Source organism: Neofelis nebulosa, chromosome 14 (assembly GCF_028018385.1).
Source record: "Neofelis nebulosa isolate mNeoNeb1 chromosome 14, mNeoNeb1.pri, whole genome shotgun sequence".
Lineage (NCBI taxonomy): Eukaryota > Metazoa > Chordata > Mammalia > Carnivora > Felidae > Neofelis > Neofelis nebulosa.
Genome location: NC_080795.1, coordinates 51,373,944 through 51,393,659, shown reverse-complemented (window position 1 = coordinate 51,393,659; position 19,716 = coordinate 51,373,944). Strand labels below are relative to the sequence as shown.

Sequence of the window (19,716 nt, the reverse complement as noted above, 5' to 3'; positions counted from 1 at the left end):
GAAAAAAATCAAAAGGAGAGTTATATTTTGTGAAAAATGGAAATTGTAAAAAATTCCAGTTCCAGTGACCATAAGTAATGTTTCACTGATATATAAGCATGCTTGGTTGTTTGTGTATTGTCTATGGCTGTCTACGCAGGGCCCCTTCCTTTTCCCTCTAGTCACAGAGAAAAGTATTCCATTGGCTTCAAAGGTAAGTAACGGAAGTGTCCTCTCAGATTCCCCTAGAGGAGTTTCCAAACAGTGAGTAGACAGGCCAATATTACTTCATAGAGTAGAACACAGATCTCTTTGCAAATCTCAGACCCCAGGGTCCAGAAAAAGCACCTGGCCAGAGCGAGATGGCTCTGCCTTTGCTTTTTTAAGGGACACTGAGATTTGGAGACAGAGAATTTCGAGCTGGAAGAAAACTCAAACATGACCAAATTCATCCTCTTTTTTTTCCTCCAGATAATAAAAATGAAACCCAAAGGCAATGCTTGGGCTTGGGTTGCACAGAGTTATTTATAGCAAGGATCTAACTGCTGACCTACACTCCAGGTAGCATCTCTCTCAGCTTAGGCTCTTTCTTCCACATCCTCTAAACAAATTTGGCCCACCATCTGTTTTTTGTTCTTACAACCTGTGAGCTAAGAATTGTTTTCATCCACCCTCACCATCTGTGGCACAGCCTGGCCAGGCTGCACTGGGCTGAGGACGAGGCATTGTTGTGTGGAGAGACAGTGTTCCAATCACACCCTCTCCTGTGTATACTCAAGGCAAGAAAAAAAAATTAATGGAAATCCTATTGAATACCATCCCTGGAACCTTTCTCTAGTCTATGAATGAGGAATGACCCGGACTTTGTCTTTAGAGAGAACGGTCTACTCCAGCCAAGGACAGTGCGAAGGATCTTTTACTTACAATCTCATTTAATCTTCATAACAAAATTGAATAATATTATACCCGTTTTACAGATAAAGCAATGAGACTCAGAGAAATTAACCCATTTTCTATAGATTCCATCCAAGGAGTTGGTATCTAGTTTTTTTTTTTTTTTTTCTCGAGAAAAAGTAGTTTTATCTCTATACAACACTCCCACTTTGACTATCCCCTGAATTCCAGAATAAAAGTAAAGAAAAAATTTTCAATTATGTTCTTCATTGTTTCCACCTGTGGCTCTAAAAGAATGTTTACATAAATAGGACCTCTCTTGTATGAGTATCTTTAAGGAATACTGCATTGCAGTGTGACACAATACCAAAACAAGATAAAATCCTGCACCCACCCCCACCCCCTCTCATATACATGGGAAGGGGAGAAAGCTTCAGCTCACTCCCTGATAGCTGAAGTAAAGGAGGATCCTTCAGAACTGCAAATTAAATCTCAAGTATTTTGCCAATTGACTCCCAATCGATTATTCCAAGTGTTTGTGATGCAGAGAATGTGATTTCTCCCAGGGACTCTGAAGAGTGGTGCTTAATTATTCATCATGAAATTGAATTTCAGGGCTTGTAATCATGTAACTGTTCGAAATGGAATTTGTCACTGAAACACAGTGAGAGGAAATAGAGGATTATTTAACATCTACTCATCTCACTTCAAGATCAGTTTAAAATTGGATGTGTTTCGTGATTTCACGATGGCAATCACACAAGGGCCGTGTAAGCTAACCTGCTACATGTTTTCAGCTAATTTGATTGAATTAGGTCATTTTGTATCATGAATTGGAAAGGGTAGTACAGATTAGGGGATATAGATTCAGGCTTTTTCTTTCCTCCCCAAGGTTCGACTCCACAGAAACACAATTAACTTAGTCTGAGCCATTCTTTGAGATGCTGAGAAAAGTAGTAGCTGGCAAATGAAGTCTAAGATAATAGGTGGGGAAAGACAATAACTATATTAAATGCAAGAATGAAGTGGCTCCAATTACCTTTAATTATAGTTACACAGAGGCAAAAGGATGCTTTTGAATTTGACACTATCAAAGATCACTGAAAGATTATTTTCATCAGAACACTTCAGTCTTGGGTTTGCAAGATGAAGGGTGGGGCATCCTACATCAGGGTCTCCTAATGACCTGCCTGGACTTAAATGACCAAGAGACAGAAGATTATTTCCACATATTATTAAAAAAAGAAGTTTAGTGTAGCTGAACTGGAGGCATTTTTTATTTAATCACCAGTGAAACAAATAAAACATCAGGACAATAAAGGGCAATAAAATAACTCTAAGAACAATAAAATAATAGCTATTTAAAAACTGACAATTGTCTAATGATCATTGTAAAAGTTAAAAATATCTAACCTAGGTCATTATGATTTTTCATTATGTGTGGTGATATGGTTCAACAAACAACATAGTTTTATAAAACAACAGCAAAACCCATTGTGTTATCGGATATATTCTGTGTGTTCCGTGTAGCTTTAAAGCTGACATTAAAGAATAAATCAACTCACATTTTAGTTTAAATCAGATGCACAAATTTTTACAGGACAGCGATGCCCTGCGTGTTCTAGAATCCTTAGAACGTCTCCATTCTTGTCTCATGCTACTCTATCCTCACTTTGCTCGCTTCTCTTTCATGTTTCAAAACTACCATTTTTTCTTTCTCCCCACATTTTTTTAAAGTTTATTTATTTATTTTGAGAGAGAGAGTAAGCATATACATGTGCATGAGACCATGCGCATGTGAGCAAGGGTGGGGCAGAGAGAAAGGGGCCAAGCAGGCCCCACACTACCAGCAGGGAGACTGATGCGGGACTCCATCTCACAAACCCTGAGATGTTTACCTGAGCTGAAATCAAGGGTTGGTCGCTTAACTGACTGAGCCACCCAGGTGCCCTGCTCCCACTTTTAAGCTTTTTCATATACAATTCCCAGAATCTGAAATGTCCCACACCTTCTCTCCATGTGTCTGGCTCCTTCCTTGTGGGTCCCAAAGTAAAAGTCACCTCTAGCAAGGTCATTCCAAACAGCTTACCTAATTGTACTCTTTCCTTCCTGCATCCATTTTTCTCCAACACTCCATCTTGTCAATGTCAGTTATAACATTATATCAATAACACTTATACTTGTTAATAGCATTTATAGCAATTTATAAATTACATGTGCATATACCTGATAACTAATATACTATCTTTTACCCCAATTAGATTATAAGTTTCATAAACATTTTTGGCACCGAGTTTTATCTAGCAACGTCTACCCAGTACCTGATAAACAAGAAGTGTGTGAAGATTTAAGAAATGAAAGAGCTCAGATATCTCTTCCTGTCTCCAAGTCACTTCCTTCACACACATTCATGGGTAATTGGCTAAATTCATACCTTTAGAAAGCAGTTCTAAATCTAGTAAACATATTCTGGAACATATATTAAGAGGTAGTATAATTAGGTGATTTCTCCAAAATCCCAATTCACAGATGCTCCACTTTATTCTAGTGGTTAAGTGATACAAGTCTAAGACACAATCTTCATCAACAAAAAGCGTATAATTTTATTAGAGCAACACCTATATATGTATAGGTTAGGTAGCTATTCAAGATCATTAAATCCACTGGTGGAATTGTGAGAAAACTAAAAGTGATTGTCAAAAGATTTAAAAGAATTGAGACAGGCAGGGTACTCATTTGGTTAAGCGTAGGAGGAGAGGCCCAGAAATAATTATTTTAGATGGGGAATGATATAAAAGGACAGAACAACATGCATGTAGCAAAAAGGAGTGCAATCAGCCTACTTGAGAGAATGTATGTTGGCAGATGGTTTGGGTAGGTTGGGAAGATAGCGTAGCCTAATGGAGGCATGCTGATGCCAGACCGAGTTGTGTCAGAGTTCTTGGTCAACAAGTTGTCTTTGCAGATATAAGAAAGCAAAATGATTTGATAAAACTGGAGCTTTAGAAAAATCATCGAGCAGGACATATTGGAGGACAAAATGTTACCTGTAGCAACACAAATAATGAAGGAAATGAAGCAGTGTATCAAAGATGGCAATACAGATGAAAGAAAAGGAACCAAAAAGGTATTTAAGGCTATTAGTAATTTCTTTTGCCCGAGAAAAAAGAAGTTTTATTATGCTGGAATAAATGAGAAGCCTTTTAAGAGACTTACAGGGGCGCCTGGGTGGCTCGGTCGGTTAAGCCTCTGACTTCGGCTCAGGTCATGATCTCACGGTCCGTGAGTTTGAGCCCCGCGTCGGGCTCTGTGCTGACAGCTCAGAGCCTGGAGCCTGTTTCAGATTCTGTGACTCCCTCTCTCTCTGCCCCTCCCCTGTTCATGCTCTGTCTCTCTCTGTCTCAAAAATAAATAAACGTTAAAAAAAAAAAAAAAGAGGCTTACAAATTGAAGATGTAATTTTTGTTAGCCATAACAATACACTTAAGTAATGAGAAACACACTTACAGGAAACTTTGTTCAATTTGAATAGCCAAACAGTACCATTGAGTTGATTTTCGACAGGCATTCCTCATGTATTCCCTAACTAAGGATTTTGTCAGCTGGAATAAACACGTAGTCACTTGACATTGAAAATAAAATAAATGAAACAAGGGTTTGAATGAAAATTTCTTTGACCCAGAATGCATCAGCCTTATTTGATGGAATGGGCTGAAGCGTTTTTGGCCTGTGAATAACAGAAGTTTTCTTAGCTTGACATTATTCTCAGATGTCATCCCATCCCTCTTTAATTTATGCAAAGTTTTAAAAGTCTTTGAGAAGTTAAGCGCATAGGTCTTTTTAATGGAGACAAGCAATGAGGGAACACAGTGCTCTTTTGAAAAATTAGAGCAGGACTCTGAATCTGTTTTTGCCCTTCATATTGCCTGGTATTATAAGTTTTGACTCTGTTATTTTAATATTTTAGTACGTAAAAGATACTTGCATAAATAATCTTCAAGAAAATTTGCTCTTGTGTCTTAGGAAAAAAAAATGCTGCATCATCTTAAAGAATCATAAAAAATCACAGAAAAAAGCTCAGAAAGTAGTATTCACTCTGTTCAGCAAAATCTCTTTCATTATCCATGCGTCATAGACATTTAGAGGTCTGTTTTTCACAATCGATCACAATTATCAGTAGAGCAAGTTGGTACACTCCTTTCAAAAATAATATACTGGTATTTTTTTCAATAACATGTACTGGCATTCCCTCTCTTATAAAGGCAATTCCTGTCCTCTGAAGTACATTTTAAAAATACAGAAGAACGTAAAGAAGAAAATTATGTTCTTATCATATAACTTAATCCCTTGATCTCTATATAAACTGGAACCACACTACACATTCTACTGTATAGATTGATTTTCTACTTGATAATATATAATAAACATCTGCCATGCTTTTGAACACAATTCTCATTTTTAATGGCTGCCTCCTGCATCTGGTATAGTTGAACCATGCATTATTTGACTAATCATAGTCAAATAGAAGTCATAGAAGAAATATGAAATTTCTTTATCAAAAAAGATACTGCAATTAACATCCTTGTACCGAACAATGTGTGTTTCTTTTTCATTCAAGTGAATTTATAAGATTGGAATTACCAAGTCAAAAGGTATTGATGTTTTATTGACTTTTAGTATATTTTACCAAGATGTTTTTCTATTATCCATAAAACTATAATTTCATCTCAGGCTAACATCTATTTAGTCACTCATTTGTGACTATGTGGTATGGCACTGGAATTTTCCTTGCCTTTGTAATGTTGTCCTTTGAGCTGGTGTTCAGTCAAAATTCTGCTGAGGACATGCACATACTCTGCCCTATGAATGCATCCTACAGTTCGGTTTCCTGCTTGCCTCTAACGGGGAGAGCCCATAGGATCGTGAACAAGACAGTATTAAAGATGTAGTAAAGCGCTAAGGCATCCAAGAACTGTTGGTCATATGTGTGTGTATTTATTAAAGATCCCTTTTGTTTAGATGTGAGGAATCGGGTAACTATGTTATTGATTGTATGCACCAGTCACTTTGCAATGGTGCAACCATACTGATTGTTAAAAAAACTGAAATAATTTCATTCTCATTAGAAGTAGTTGCTACCCCATGCCCAAGTGCCTTACTGCCATTTGGGCAGTCCCGACCCCGTGCCGGAATCAAGCAACCAAAAAGTTGCTGGGGCAGCGGGGGGGGGGGGGGGGGGGGGGGCTCCAGAATGCTATCCTAGAACCATAGCCAGCATCTGCTCTTATTAGTTGATGCCTGTCCGGTTGAGAGTGTAAATATTTTTCATATAACTCCTGCCCAGGGGAAAATTATTAAGGACATTTTATAGTAGTTTAGGAAACAAGTAATAGTAACCTGTCCCACTTTGGCTAGTGGTAAGGATATTAAAAATAAAGAGAAAGAAAGTTAAGAGTGATTTAGGAAATAAAATCAATGGATGAGCCAGACAAGCAGGTTTAGGGAGGATACTTTGAAATAATTGCCACAGAAAGCCACTCTCGGTTGACATTTAAGCTGAGCTCTGAATGAGGAAGGAGCATGGGGAAGAATATTTTGGGCAAAGGAAGAAGAGTTACATAAAGGCTCTGAAGCAGGAGCAGGAAAGAGCTTGGCATGTTGGCAGACGTCAAAGCAGAACAAGGCCAATGCATTCCAGAAAGTGGAGTGGCTAAGGGAGGCCACTGGAAGAAGATCAGCAGAGGGGGAGATGGACACAGGCCAATGATGGCAAGAATGATTTTCCTTCTGAAGGGAGGGGAGCACCTCCAGATGGCAGACCGAGGTGCAACAGGTCTGCCTGTCTGAATTTGGTACCAGACATTGAAAAAGCATCCCACTAGCTCCTCCATCCTGCTGTGAAGTAGGAAGCAAGATAATCTGTCCAGACCAAAGGAGGTCAAGATTTGCAAAAAAGCAAATATCTGAGTTGCCATTTCTGAAAAAGGAAAACATCTTCACCAGAAAGATACAATAGCGTTTGTAATCTTTGAATGAGCCAGAGATTCTCCAAGTGATTTCTTAGGTCCAATGACATGGACGTTCCCCACAATGAGGAACGTGATTCCTAAAGAAAGCACCTGCTTTAAAACTCATTCAAAGAAATTATGAAATGATGGCCGTTGCGACACTTCCTAAGTAAAACTTCTGAACCTTGTTATTGCATATTTAAATGTTTTCCACCTGCAAATTTTAAATATGAAATTTACCTCAGTACAACCCCTCCTTGATGATTTAATTTCATACAGTTCATCCTACCTGTTTTCAGCAGAAATAATTAAAGCCAAATGTGTTCTGCTTTGTCATAGTCCCACATGTGCAGTTCTGTAATTAAGCATAATTAAAATCAGCCTCTTCTGTCTTATTTTATATTCCCATCCCACATGCTATATGTTTCTTGTTCCTATTAAGAAGATGTAATTTTAATAAAAATCAACTTTAGTTCCTTTTTTATACTGCTATGATTTTATAGCTTTTAAATCCATTATTACTAGGTTCAGGTGCTCTAGTTATTAAGTTCTCCATATTTTCTCATAATAAAGCTTAAGGTAAGATAAAGGAAATGACAATTCTAACCTTGCCTAGCCTTGAGTAAGGAGACCCATGGTCATATTGGTGGGATTTGTTCTGGAATGACTCTGGGCTTAAGTAAATAATTGGGTTACTATCTCCATGAATCAGGAATGAAAGATGAATTTGTGTCAGGTGTACCCCTGGAATCCCTGACATTGCCTAAGTATTCAGAGGCTCAGTCCAGCCTAAGAGAGTCTTCTATTTTTTTTATTAAAAAAATTTTTTTTAACATTTATTTCTTTTTGAGAGACAGAGAGAGCATGAGCAGGGGAGCGGCAGAGAGACACCCAGAATCTGAGCCCGGCTGCAGGCTCTGAGCTGGCAGCACAGAGCCCAATGTGGGCCCGAGCCCATGAACCGCGAGATCACGACCTGAGCCTAAGTCAGACGCTCAACCGACTGAGCCATCCAGGGGCCCTGAGAGTCTTCTAAATGAGCTCTGAACTCAGCCTCTAAGAAAGGGTGGGAGTGGGGTGGGGGGATCCAAGCAAGTAACTTTCACTTATATTTGTTTGTTTGTTTGATGTTCAATGACTCTACATTTTAGTGTAATTAAAGCAGCATGTGTCAACCTTTGAATTGCCCTGAATGGGTTACTGGAATGCCTCAGTGTTGACCCCCTTCAGCCGTGGGGTAGTCTAGCTCCAACTGGGGCAGCTGAAGTTTCCGGGCTGGTTGCTCGGCTACATTTAGCTTTCCCTATCTGCAGTGAGCCCCACGAATTTCACAATTTTCTATATACACCACGATATCAAAAGGAGAGAAAGCACTGGTGTGGCGCATGGGCAGCTCAGTTGATTAAGTGTCTAACTCTTAATTTCGGCTCAGGTCATGATCTCACGGTTTGTGAGTTCGAGCCCCACATCAGGCTCTGCACTGACAGTGAGGAGCCTGCTTGGGATTCTCTCCCCACCCGCCTCTGCCTTTCTCCCACTCTCTCCCTCTCTCTGAAAATAAATAAATTTTAAGAAAACTTAAAAAGAAAAAAAAGAAAACACTGGTTTAAGTTCCTATATAGTAATGAGGAGAAATGCTAGCTATAGCTAGACCTGCTATAAGATGAGCCCAGGATATTATCATTTAAAATAATGCATTTAGGGGCACCTGGGTGGCTCAGTCAGTTAAGCATGTGACTCTTGATTTCCGCTCAGGTCATGTTCTCATGGTTTGTGAATTGGAGCCCCGCATCAGACTCTGTGCTGACGGTGTGGAGCCTGCTTAGGATTCTGTCTCCCTCTCTCTCTGACCCTCCCCTGCTGGCACGTGTGTGTTCTCTCTCTCAGAAATAAGTAAATATTTAAAAAATGACTTATTTCTATCAGTGGTTCTTCAACTTTGCTTCATATTAGATTCAACTGGGGAGCTTTTAAAATTCCTGATGCCCAAACTGCCTCCCAACCTACAGCAGAATTTCTGAGAGTGGGACCTGATGGGGTATTAGCGGCTTATGTGGTTACTAATAATAGAGGCCAAATGTGGCACAGCCCAACTGTTCTTGTAATTTGTCTAATGTGTAGCTAAATGTGCAAAGTATGTGCATCTAAATATGATTCAATTTTTACGGGCTAATACTATTTTTCACTTAAATTCACAGAACAGGAGCAAAAAAACTCAGGTTTATCTGCCTAAGTAATATCCAATCAACCGAAGTGGTAAATACAAAAGCCTTTTATGATCACTTGCGTGTGATCGCTCTTGCTTCCGGCATGTGACGGTTGAACAAAATGTAAAATTATCATTTTCTTGTAGTTAGGTATTTTATTTCTATGGTTTATTAATCTTGCTGCTAATCAGGAAAGCAAAAGAAGGCATTGGTTTGGATGAAGGGAATGACACAAGTGTGTGCTGTGAGTACGTTTGTAGTTTGCTTTGGGAGACCGCATACATGGCAAGGAACCTGAGTGATGAGCAATTTGATTAAAACCATTGGTTGTTTTCTTCTGAGGCTTGGAACACCTGAACAGGATACATGGTAAAAACAAACACAATAAATGGAGTAATTAATGATCCGCAAAGACGGAATTGTGGAAAAAATTTGAAAACCTGAACCCTGAAACTCTGATTTTTCTTTACTAGATACTCTTTGCTAAGACATTAAACTCTTTTCTTAATAGTCTGTGTCACTTAACTAGTATAATTACACTGAAGAATCCGTGAGTGTTATTTCAATCACAGAAGGTATTCTGTTTTTAAACCAAGTATTCTTAACTATTCTATGCATTGGGTCTAGTGAGTCCATAAACCTGAATTTATTTACGCAATAGAATTTTGTGTTAATTTCCCTAGTGACTTTATTTGGGTTAAGAGTCCATTGTTTTTCATTAGTTTCTCATAGAAGAAGCTGACCCAAAGACATTGGGTGTCACATTTTAATGGTCTAAAAGTTATCATACTGACTTACTAGACTCCAGAATTGTATTTAAATTTAAATCCTCAAGGGCTGAATTTGTCTACATCTGTCTTTTATCCCATTTCCAAACTTAATAATATTTTAAATTAATGTAATAAACATACTACACTATCAGGAAACAGAATAAAAATAATAGATGTTAGCACTGATCCTTTACTTTGGCTCAATTTGGGTAGAAAAATGTTGAGGGTCGGTAAATGTTCACTCTGATAGCAAAGTGATTAGCAAGTTCCCAGAACCTCCTTTTGTGGCTTTCTTTAAAAGTAAGATAACATGGGGCGCCTGGGTGGCTCAGTCGGTTAAGCGTCCGACTTCGGCTCAGGTCATGATCTCACGGTCTGTGAGTTCGAGCCCCGCGTCGGGCTCTGTGCTGACAGCTCAGAGCCTGGAGCCTGTTTCAGATTCTGTGTCTCCCTCTCTCTCTGCCCCTCCCCTGTTCACGCTCTGTCTCTCTCTGTCTCAAAAATAAATAAACGTTAAAAAAAAAAAATTTAAAAAAATAAATAAATAAAAAAAAATAAAAGTAAGATAACAGCCACAGAGGTGACAAAGAAAAGGAAGAAAAATACTCACGAGCCCACTAAAGACAAGCAATAAGAAGGGTGTTAGAGACTGGAAGATGAAAATCCGAAAACAGGCAACGAATCCCCAAACCATCCATTTCCGTTCTTTTGACTTGCTGTTTTTAATCCTTTTTGTTGGTTACAGCTGTGTTCTTTCCATAGCGGAGCAATTGCGTAGTGTTGTTAATTTTAATTTAACCTGTGAATCATGGTGATTAAGAGATCTATAATCCAGGCAGGCTAATTAAGTGTCCTTTGTATGAGTTCTAGGAGTGGAGAAAAGTCTTGGGAACCTACCCATTAGCCGTGTTTCGTGAGCCCTTGGCCTCATCCAGCAATGATGACATTTCATTGACTTTTATCTTCGAGGATCAATTTTACACCATGTCTCAGTCCACGTAAGGCTTTTCAGAAACATCAATGCAGTTGGAGAAAAATATCTTATTGCACTGCATTCTTGCTCTTTTTGAGGGCAGGAGGCTATGTGCACAACAAATAAGAGTGCCTGCAATACACATGCCAAGGCTCATCATTCATCATTGTCAGAGACCCTGAGGGCCAGAGAGTATTACTGTCCATGTCTCATGCTCCTTGTGAATTTTTCCAAATGTTTAGAAGACTAGTCACAGTGAAAGTTAATGCAAGAGTAGGAAATATTTTTAATTTTTTGAAAATTGATTTTTTCATTTAAAAAAGGAGATTTCTGTATAGAGCTGAATGATATAGATCATAAATTATCTCTGTTTAGAGGTTTCTAATGCTTTATAATTTTTATTTTTTTATTTTACATTTATTTATTTATTTTTTTGAGAAACAGAGTGAGACAAAGTGTGAGCAGGGGAGGGGCAGAGAGAGAAGGAGACAGAATCTGAAGCAGGCTCCAGGCTCTGAGCAGGCACAGAGCCTGATGTGGGGCTCGAACCCACAAACTGTGAGATCATGACCTGAGATGAAGTCGGATGCTCAACCAACTGAGCCACCCAGGAGCCCCTAATTTTTTTATACCGCCCACCCACACACAGAGCAACTTGTGCAGAACTTATCCAAGAAGTAATCCACACTTGTTACTGACATGCTAGGTGTGTATGTAAGTATGTATGTATGTATTAATTTTAATTTTTTGATTGCTACAATTTCTTTCTTGTGATGAAAACCTTTAAGATTCACTCAGTTAGCAACTTTCAAATATACACTACAGTACTAGATATTTAAATCAACAAAATATATATCCATTTGCAAACACTTCAAGGATTTGACCCACACATCACCAGCTGACATTAAATTATTTATCATGAGTTTTTCGAATTTTTGTTCTACATTCTTGGATATTTCTTATCTTTTTTTTTTTTTTTCAAATTTTCTTTTGAATCTTGTTTTGGCAGTGTTTTTTAAATGTCCAAGAGGGTTTTGTTTTTATTTTTGTTTTAATTTCCCTTTTTCTTACTATCCTGTTCTTTATGGTGCAACATCTTTTTGAATCTCTCTGAGAATACAGATTTTGTTTCTTAAGGTTATATATTTTCCTCTGGTTAAGAAAAAATAGGTATTTTTGTTTTACCTAGATTTCTCTTTTGTTCTGAAGACTCTCTTGAAATATTTGGTGAGGGCTGGCAATTTATTTAACTTTTTTTCCAGCTTTTCCATTTATGTATTTTTTTTTTTTTATTTAAATTCAAGTTACTTAACATCCAGTGTAGTCTTGGCTTCCTCAGGGAAGGATTTGAGGATATTCATTGGGATCTTTGCATATATGGGTGGTTCATCACCTGTCAGCTTTGCTGTAGGATTAGCAGGCAAGATCCAGCTATTATGGGGTAAACCTTACAAATATCAGAAATTCTGCATGGGGCCGAAGCGTCCATGTGAATAGCACAAAAGTTCCCCTCATTCTCCCAAGACAAGGATTCTACCTTACCAAAAAAATAAAAATAAAATGCTACTCATAGTTTACCTGGCACAGAGAGATAATCAATGCCTGCTAGGATTGGCATTATAAGAGAGATTACCTGAAACTTATGTAAAGCAAAGGAGATTATTAAATATTCTTTTAGCGCACTCCTAGGATTGATATTTTATTGTCTGTGTTATTTTTACAATTCTAGAATAGAGGTTATTTTTTATGTTTTTGTTTCATAGAGATGCAAATGACTTGTATCAAGTAGAAAAGATAACCCTAGAGGTTGTAGTTTTAACCAGCTTTATATCTAACCTTGCACTCCCACCCTACTATGTTTTTTATTACATTACCTCCCTATAACTTTATTGGTTCCTTCATTAATTGAGTTAAATATCTTTGACATGCGTTCGTTTCACATTTATATGAGAGTCATGCTCTTCCCTTCTTAAATATTATACATTAATAGCTATTAAAGCCTGATCAACTACAGATGTCCAGGAGGAAGTTTAAAATATGATTTGTTAATTCTCAACCAGGAAGTGCACTCTAGAGGACTCAGCCAGACAAGAAGAGGAGCCAAGTGTCTGTTGTCAGGTTTGGTTTCCCTCTGCAGGACTCTGAAGAGGGCTAAGGGAGGCAGTGACCAATTCTGGATTGGTTGCTCTTTCTGAGGCAGGATTGAGAGAAGTGGGGTTAACCAGGCATTAGGTATGCCAAGGTGAAAGAGACTCAGCAATTCAGTATGCCTGGTAAAAAACGAAAATTGCAAAATGGGTCAGGAGCATCATTGGTAAGAAAGCAGTGCTCAGCCGGAGAGGGAGTTGTTAAGAGCATTTTACAATTGCTATAATTTCTTGAGTGAAACAATGTTTTCTGTTAACTTTGCAGCTGGCTTTATCTGTTTTGTTTTCAGAGCGTGAATAATGCCCGGGTGCTCTTTGCTTTTTCTGTTTGAGTCGATTTTCACTCTTTCAGTCCTGGATGGGTCCTACTCTCTCATGACATAAGAAAGGTAGGAGATGGAAGGTGATGTCGATGTTTAACACCACACCACCTCCACTGACTCTTTCCTTTGAATCCCATTTCTCTGGTCACCTATGCAGAATTCCATTCCTAAGTCTAGAGGGGGATCAGCAAACTTTTTCTGTAAAAAGCCGGATAGGAAATATTTTGAAAGCCAAGTGGTCTTGGTCACAACTACTTACCTCTGCCATCATACATGAAAGCACTCAAAGAAAATACAGCTATGAGTAGATGTAGATAAAAACTTCGTTTACAGAAATAGACCATGGACTAGATTTGGCCTATGGGCCACGGTTGCCAATCCTGATGTAAAGTCCGTCTGTGTTTCCGTCCAGGTGATCAACTCCTTTTTTCATCAGTCCTCACAACATCTTTCCTAAGCTGTGACGTCCTTCACTGATTTGTCCTTTAAAACTCCCATTTGATTTGGAGGTAGAACCTGTCAGAATGAACCTGTTAGAATCTATCACTTACTAGTAGTCCCCTCCTTTTTCCCGCATAAAGTTTTTTTTTTTTTTTTTACAGTGAATAGCTCCTTTTTTTTCACCTCACTGTTCCATCTTTTCGATTTCCTTTATCATCTCTTTAGTGATGTCTCTTGTGCTCTATTTGTCATCTGGAACTGCAGACAGTATAAAAATTTTTTAATGCTTATTTATTTATTTTGAGAGAGAGCGAGAGCAAGCAAGAGAGAGAGAGAGAGAGAGCACTCAGGAGAGGGGCAGAGAGATAGGGAGAGAGAGAATCCCAAGCAGGCTCTGTGCTGTCAGCACAGAGCCCGATGCTGGCTTAATCTCATGAACCATGAGATCATGATCTGAGCCGATTCAAGAGTCAGTTGCTTAACCGAATAAGCCACGCAGGCACCCCAGCAGTATAAAAACTTTTTAATAAAAGTGAATACAAATATTTACATTGTCCATTAGCGTATGCCTAGAATGATTATTTTATCATCTGTCAGCATTTCTTAAGGCTCCAAATTTGCACATGGCTGTATTATTGAATAATGCAGGCACAGTTTGCCATGTAATAGAGCTGCATACCCCAGAAAGCTAGGAGCAATCTGCAGACCGGTTAAATAGAATAAATATATCAAACCATAACATTAATGGGTAAATATATATTTAATCAATACTGGCAAAGTTAAAGTGAGGTGATACCACACAAGAGACTTGATTCTGACAAACTAACTAGTTTATCATCTACAAAGAAAAATGTTTTAAATCAGATATTTCTGTTTGGCTTTCAATGATCATCCTTCCTTTTCTTTAGGTTATTTCATGAAGGTACAAGATGCCACATGGAGATCAAGCTTAGATTTTGTAACTAGCAGCCCATTAATTTTCTAAAGTAAAGAACTTTTGGAAAAATTCAGATCAGAAAGCATGTCTGGGGTCCGAGGCCAAGGTGGGGACCCGCTACTCTAATTACACGTCTCTTCCCTGACATCCATCTATGGGAAGAGCAGAGTTTTCAAACTAGACTGCAAATATATTCACCTCGCCAGATGCATGGATTGTTGCATGCTTCCTCAGAAACCCAGGCACTATCAGAATTGGGAGTCCAGGCTTGCCTCCAGAAGGAGAAATGGAGAGGAAGCCTTGGCTCACCACGGCAATGCTGGAGACAAGCGGTGAAAGAGATTGTGAAAAGTTCTTACTTTTGAAACACATTAATGTTACCTACTAAACGGATCTAACAGATATTAAGCCATTACCAGTTAGATTAGCTCTTTCAACCTCCTAGCAAATGATGGGATGGAAAGAGAAACAAGTGTTCTCTTCTGTATTCTTCCTATTGTGGAGGGAAATGGAGATGTCTTTGCTTATGGGAAAGGAAGCTGGAGCTAAGAAGAAAAGATCTCCTCCATCCCCCCCAAAATCACTAAAGAAAACCGGATTTTACTATTATATAAGTGCAACTAACATTCTATTAAATATGTCGCTTAATCTAGAATGCCAATAAAGTCATGTCAAAATCTTTTTTCTTTTAACCTTCAAATATGTGGAAGATTTCACAAAGGAAAGTAAACTTGAGAATTATAAGTAAGTAACTAAATACCTCGCAGAGTTAAACCAGTCGTAAACTAGTTAATAATGTGCATATCTTAATGGTATGAATTTATAGAGCTCATCATTTTAGAGCTAGCAAATGGCAGCCTAGAGTCACATATGCAGAACCTTCGAGATCTCTTCTTCAATAGCCCTTCAACAGATAGTAATTAGGTTTGGACTCCAGCAGCCTGCAGCTGAGGCGATGTCATGTGGTGAAGGATGCTCACACACCACAGCATGACTCACATAAGGTAAAAAGTAAAATGAATCATCTTGGCTCCTTGTCCTTATTTTGAAAAAGAAAAAAAAAAAAGGAACAAGCTTCCACTTGAGTTAAAATTGAAAGGGAAGCACCCGAAGTGCTGTGATAAAAGCAGCATCTTAAAGGGTATTAGCTTTGTGAATGTCACCAGAATCTAATCCAAAATTACAGACTTTATCAAGAGACAGTCAACCCCCAACTTGCACTTTTCTTCACTGAATCAGTTTTGCATCACACAGCAACTCTCTTACACATACGATGCATTACATTCGCCAAGATGTTCTTTCAGGTGTAAAAGTAAGCAAAGAGCAAAATAATGGAGCTCTCATTATTTAAACTGTAATTACCAATGTGAAGTAAGACCCAAGGATGCCATTCCTTTGTCCAAACCATTTGATTCATCCTTTCTGAAATGTTATTTATCCTGTTTGCCCATGGCAAGTTGACATTGACTTGCTACCCAAGATACACAGCCCCCTGCCCCTGCCATCACCATTGTATCAACCTAGATGTTATCGAGAGGAAATAATTCATTGGATTAAAAAATGAGGTGTGCTACAAGATAATTTTTTTATATTAAATTTTTTAAATGAACAGTAAAATCATGACTCTCATACAAATACAAAAGGAGCATATATCAGAGATTTTGTTTAAGGTGTGAGTTCATGAAAGAATCAGCAAAGGCATTAAAAACTGGTTCGAGGACAAGTGAAAGACACGATACAAACACACAGGCAACAAAGCAATGCCGAAATGATTTGTTAATAGATACAAAACTGACTTCTTTTCCAGTGGTTGCGAGAAGCAATACATCTCCACTGGGAAAAATCATTTGCATGTCTTTGGATAGGAATAATTTGCATTAATATCAGTTTCTACATCTTACAGATTTATAAAATAAACAAAATGACAATGAAATGCACACACGACGCTAGATCCATATAATCTGGGAAAGTGTACTAGATAGCACCTACTTCCATAGGACATGTTATCTTTTTTTGTTTCTTTTTATTTCCTAATCGGTACACACAAGACTAAATTCAGATTTCCTTTCAACAAAACCACTAAACAGAATATCATGTACATATTTGATACAACCATGTACATTTTATCCTTTTTCTATCTTCTGTACAGAAGATACACCCAAAGTTAGCCAGGATAGTTTGCTTTGTAAATACTGAGGAAGAAGTCTACTTTTCATCAACTTCTTATTATTTCATGACTTCTTATACATTCAGTCAACAGATCTTCTCCTGTTAATTCTTCTTTTGTAAGTTCTCTTATATCTTACCATTATCTTTCCATTCCATTATTGCCACCTTAGTTCAGCCATTTAGGGAATAAATCACTATACAGTTGAATTAGGGTACCAATGGGTCTCTCTTTTTTGAATCTCTCTTTACGGTGATGGGTGCCAGATTGTTAAATTGGCAACACCATTTTCACATGACTACCCACTCCAAAATCTTTTCATGTCTCCAGAATTTTTAGCTTTACATTCGAGGGTAATTGGTTGTTGAAAAAGCAACTACAAGATGGATGAGCCACCTTAAGTCCCTTTTTAAACAAATCAGTGGGTAACCAAACTAAGAGCGATAAAATCTGATTCATGGTTAGTAACATGCAGATAGATAAAGTGGTTTGTAAAACTGTAATTCTTTTCTAAAAGAGCTTTAGAGGCTACTAGATCCAACTTTTTTTTTTTACTTTTTAAGAGAAAGGAGTGACTTTAGAAAGAGATTTCAAGATTCACTGAAGTGCCAAAACTCTTTGTCTTGTCTTTACTGTGACAAGATGGTACAACTTCAGATGCAGAAGACTTTTCTTAGAGCTTTGGTCCATCTCTTATTCTAATCAAAGCATTTAGCTACTCTGAGCGCCATTTCTTCTTTTGTAAAATGGAGGCACATGAAAAAAATTCATCTAATTTACAGGATTATTGTAAGAATCACTGGAGAGTGTACGTATCAAAACAATTGATAAAATATTACAAAACTAACAGTATTAAGTGCAATAGTGCTGGATTTTCTCATGTCTCTTCCACATAATTTATTTTTCAGTGCATAGATTTTTGCAATTACTGGTGACAGAAACTGTTAATAATAAGCCAGAAAGTACACTGCCTAAGCTGAAGTCCTTTCTGACATTTTCTCTCAAGGATGAACACACAATTGCCTTGTTTTTCTTTTTTCCCCCAAGAATAAAAATTACATCAGTGAAAAGCCTAGGGTTCCCGTGCACTTGGGTGTACTGGTAGATAAAAAGTTCGATGTGAATGTTTTCATCAGTTTCTTACAATTCTATTGAAAGTTACGCTACCTTTTGCATACTTGAATTCATTTATAAAATATTCCAACAGAAAGAATTTGCCAATAGTTGAAAGAAAATTTTTGGAATATATCAAGGGAAATTTTTAAAAATTCATTAATTTAGGCCCATCAATTTATGATCGGTACAACGACTATGCAAAAAGCAATATTTCACCATCTTTAACAATATATCTTACTTAATCTAAGTGAATAAAAAGGTACCAAAAAGTGAAATAAGGCAATGAAATTTTATTAAATGTGTCAGGTGCAGGTCTTGAATTTCCCTGTGCTGAGTTAAACTTCATGGAGATGCTTTACTGAGGTCATACAAATTATTGTGAATGAGAACATCATTAGTTATTTGGAGGTCTCACAAAGCACATTTGGGCACAAGAATTTGTGGGCAGGTAGTTTAACTTGGAAGTGAATCCAGCAAGCACTCTGAATGAGTATGGAAGTGAGACAAGGAAGGGAAGACAGGCAATAAATAAAGAGTGCCTAGTGAGAAGGTTTTCTTTGTGGACAGCACAGGAAAAGTCGCATTTGCAACCCTCTGAGAGGCTTGCAAAACATGCCTTACAATTTTTCCAGTGAGAGGTAAGTTGGAAAGGAAAGAGGAAAATGGAGTATTCATCCACCAGCCAACTCCTGCTCCTCCCTGGTCAAGGATTTCTACTGAGGCATTAACCCTGCAGAACTTCCAATCTGCCCCACAGAAGTGTTAAGCATATGTGAGGCCAGACAATATCCTTCGGCACAGAGACACAGGAAGTCATTGTCCGGTAAGGGGACCATCTGCAGAAGTAGACCATGGGGACATGGGTGGGGCATTTCTGTATCTACTACATTAAATCAATGAAATATGTCATTATGCTAATCATTGAGGGGACACAAAAGAAAAAGAAAGCCTAATGCATTTTTTTACAAGTTGAATATATTTGTCATGTATAGACCTGGGTACTAGGAGTACAATAAATAATAATAAAATACAATCTGTGCCCATAGGAAGCTTATAACAGCACTGGAAGTATATGATAGCATTCTAAGATAAAAGATGTAGATTGAAAGAGTTCTAGAAATTTAGAGTAGAGGAGTCCTGGCTGAGAGCCTCTTAGAAAAGCAAACATAAGCTGAAGTTAGCATTGAAGTATTCAGTAGTATTCATATAGGAAGAAGGATGAATAGGAGATATTTTGAGCAAATGGAATAATCTAAGCAGACATACTGAAGTGAGGTTTTAAAAATGAATTTGTTGCAGGAGTGAAGAGAAAAGACAGGAGATGTGAGAACTGTTGTGTGTTGTTCAATCATCTGTTACTGATGTGTTGAAAGCCCGGACTAAGACGGTAGCAATGGAGTGGAGCCAAGGGAGTGTGTCACTTATTACCCAGTAACTCACTTTTCACCTAATTCAGTCTCACGCAGCATACCTTTCAAAACCAAAGTAGCTGGATGCCTTAAAATTACATTTCAGACTCCCTTCCAGTTACAATGCCACATGTGATCTGGATAAATATAAAGGAACATCCACATATGGCTGATATTCAAGCTTACCTCCGTGAAAAATTATTCTTGGGTTCATATCCACGCTTAACCCGTCATGCCTATAGTTTTTTAGGCCATTTAGTTGGATCCACTTAACCCCTGACTTCCTTCTCATGAGGATGAATTTGGGAGTTTTAGGCTCAGATCAGATGGTAAGCAATACCAGAA

At 38.0% G+C, this 19,716-nt stretch overlaps 1 long non-coding RNA gene across 1 annotated transcript; it reads left to right on the top strand.

Annotated features, from left to right (window-relative positions):
* Window positions 1-1,282: 1,282 nt before the first annotated feature.
* On the top strand, window positions 1,283-15,352 carry LOC131494962 (uncharacterized). The gene is made up of 3 exons (XR_009253684.1): window positions 1,283-1,643; window positions 3,839-4,000; window positions 14,651-15,352. It is a non-coding gene; the product is annotated as an uncharacterized LOC131494962 (long non-coding RNA).
* The last annotated feature ends 4,364 nt before the right edge of the window (window positions 15,353-19,716 follow it).